Here is a 3,306-nt window from a genome sequence, read left to right as displayed (position 1 = left end):
CGCGAAGAAGCGCGCTACCTCCGGCCATCTCCATTCGCCACTTGGTACGATTTCGCGCAGCGCTACTCTTTGTGCCTCGAAGTTTGGGCACTCGAGTAGAAAGTGCTGCACCGTATCCTCCCTGGCGCCGCAGTCACAAGAGCCATTTTTAACGAGTCCTAACGCGGCTAATCTTGCGTGGAAGTTCCCGTGTCCTGTGATTATTTGCGCGTTCCAGTGGTCGAGCCGAATCCACTGCGCATTTAATCTTACCCGGACACTTTTAAAGAACGCGAACGTGGTACGACCCTTTGGCGAAGACTGCCATTTGGTCTGCCACGTCTCTATTACTTCCTGCCTTGCACGCTCCACCGCGTGTTTATAGCTACCGCTTGTCGCCCTACCTGTTTCGACGATCTCGGCATCTCGATTTTTCCTAGCTTCGTACCTTGCGCTACTCTCTCGAAGCATTAAATCTACTGGGATTGCTCCTGCGGTAACGCATAGAGCTTCCCATGATGCCGTGCGGTACGCGCCTGTTGAGGACAGGAGAACTCGGCGCTGCACGGTCCTAAGAACCCTAAGTTCGCTTTCCCTACACAGGTCGGACCAGCCCGCAGCCGCATACGCGACTGTTGGGCCGAACACTCCCCGGTAGATTGTGGAAAGCGCCCTATGTCTCAGGCCCCATTGTGACCTCGCGAGCTTGCCTAGCTTTCCGAACAGCGAACCCACCTTTTCGCTAATGACTCGGCAATGGGTCTTAACCTTCATGCCTTTGTCGAAATGTACCCCTAGGTACCTGACAGAGTCCTTGAATTTTATTTTTGAGCTTCCCAGCCTAATGATAGGCGGTCTGCTCTCGAACCCTACGAGCCTCTTTCTTCCTTGCCTGGCCCTGTCCGGGCGGGCTGTAGTTTGGGCCCTCCTGATCTCTTTGCTCCTGAGCAAGATAGCCTCAGTCTTTTGCTCCGAGATTTGGAGTTTGGCCATCCTACACCACTCACTGATCTCGTTGACTACCCTTTGGCCTTTTACTTCGATCTCTCTCCGGGAGCTTCCGGTCACCAGGACCAGAAGATCATCCGCGTACGCGATGTATTGGTCCTTTACAACGTTGTCTAGGACTTTAAGTAGTCCATCAAACATGAGGTTCCAACCACCTGGTCCGAACACCGAACCTTGCGGGCATCCTCGTGTGGCTCGCTTGGATACAGCGATTTCGCCACTTGTTATTACGACCTGTCGATCCTCGAAGTAGCTTTGAAGCACCCCGAACACGTTTCGGGGGCATTCCCTTTCTTTGAGAGCCTGGAATATCAGGGGCCACCAGACATTGTCAAAGGCCCCCGATATGTCGAAGAGCAGAGCGACTACATAGCCGTCCTCTGCCCTGGACACCATTTGGCGTAGTTCAACAATTGCGTCTTCTGTCGATCTTCCTGGCATGAAGCCAAATTGTCGACTGGAAATTCTATCTGGCGCTAACGCCGTGTCCGTTAAGCGCAACATTAGAAGTTTCTCGAAGAGCTTCCCAATAGCTGATAGCAGACAGATTGGCCTATAAGACTTTGGATCCTTCTCGTCCTTGTCTTCGCCTTTTAAGAGGACTCTTAACGAGCCTTTCTTCCATATTGAGGGAAAAATTCCCCATTGGAGACACCCATTAAATAACTTTGTTATTTGACTTGGGATTGTTTTGCACACCGCTTTTAGCACATTACTCTCAACGAGGTCCATTCCTGGAGCCTTGTTGTTTTTGAAGCGCTTAACCGCCCTGGCTACTTCAAGCCCTGTAAAGAATGGGGCGTCGGCCGTATCTGGCACTATGCTTGCTTCTTTCCTAATGTCTTGCTGTTCGGGTGTGTCCTCTTCTGCTCGGTCATCTGGAACGTGTACGTCTAGTAGGCGTCTTGCCGTTTCTTCCACGTCCATTGTGTAGCAATCGCCCTTTCTGAGCGTGCTTATGACCTTTTCTATTTTCAGCTTATTGGCTTGTTGTTTATATACAAAGCCCCATGGTTCCTTGTTGCCATGGCTTGTGACGAATTTCGTCCAGCTGCCTTGCTTTGCCTTTTTCACCTCTTGACAATATTGTCTTAGTGAGGTGCGGTATCGCTCTCTATCTTCCTTAGGATCCTTAGGATCTCCCGGCTTCTTAGCCCTCTGAAGCTCCCTTCTGAGTCGTACGACCTCTTTCTTCTTTATCGAGAGTTCTTTTGTCCACCACGGGTTGGACCTTCTGAATGTCCTCTTTCTAGGCATGGATGCCTCACAGGCGTCTGTTATGACGTCCTGTAGCGTTTCTGCCATTTTTTCCACTTCTGCGGCGGAGGACAGATCCAGGGCCTCGAGCCTTGACTCCGATAAGTCAATTAGACTCTCAGCAAAGCGTTCCCAATCGGCCCGACGGGTGTCGAACCTCATGTTCGCACTTCGCCGATCGTCACAACGTGCTCTTGGTACCCCTAACCTGATCTCTATCGAATTGTGATCGCTGGTTGTCCAGGTGCACCTCACCATCCATTCATTGATGAAGTGGGACATGGAAGGCGATGATAGGGTGACGTCGATGTATGACGACCCGTTCGCCGTTTTGAATGTTGGTGCCTGGCCAGCTTTGTTCACAACATGCATGCCATGCGCACGAATGAGGTCTTCAAATTTACCTCCTCTTTCGTCTGTCCCTTGGGGACCCCACATCGACGAACGTGCGTTGGCGTCTACCGCCACTAGTAGTCTCTTCCCCCTCAGTTTATGAAGCACCATATCTAGGTGCCTGAGGTGCTCCTCTATTTTATTGCTGTACTGAAAGTAGCACGATGCGACATAAAAAGAGAAGCCGGGTGCCTGCACTTCCGCACACACACAGTGGGTCGTGCTGAGCTGCGAGACGAACATTATCTGGAATTGGGGATTGCATATCGCTACCATCGCCCACGGCCTTTGCGAGCGAATGGCAGCCACGCACATCCCCGTCCCTAGTCCGTAGAAGGTGTGGCTCTTGCCCTGCTTCTTGACGTATGGTTCCTGCAATAACAGGACGTCAAGTCGCTTCTCTGCAATGAGCTGACGCACCTCACCCGTTACCGCTGTTGAACGGCCCATGTTCAGCTGCAGTATCCTAACTCCCGTGGTCTCGATATTCGTGGAAGTTTGCGGGATTGCGACTGGGCTGGTCGCTTCTCCCGAGGACGAAACTTTGTCTCGTTTCGACACTTCTCTATCGCATCTTTCCAGTACGATGCGGGCAGTTCGAAGTTTGTGAGTGTGGCCTCGTTCCGGGTCCATTACCTCTTTTGAGGTTCGTCTTTCCGATGTTTGCGG

Source organism: Wasmannia auropunctata, unplaced genomic scaffold (genome assembly GCF_000956235.1).
Source record: "Wasmannia auropunctata unplaced genomic scaffold, wasmannia.A_1.0 LD336101.1, whole genome shotgun sequence".
Classification (NCBI taxonomy): domain Eukaryota; kingdom Metazoa; phylum Arthropoda; class Insecta; order Hymenoptera; family Formicidae; genus Wasmannia; species Wasmannia auropunctata.
Note: the sequence above shows the minus strand (reverse complement) of the source record.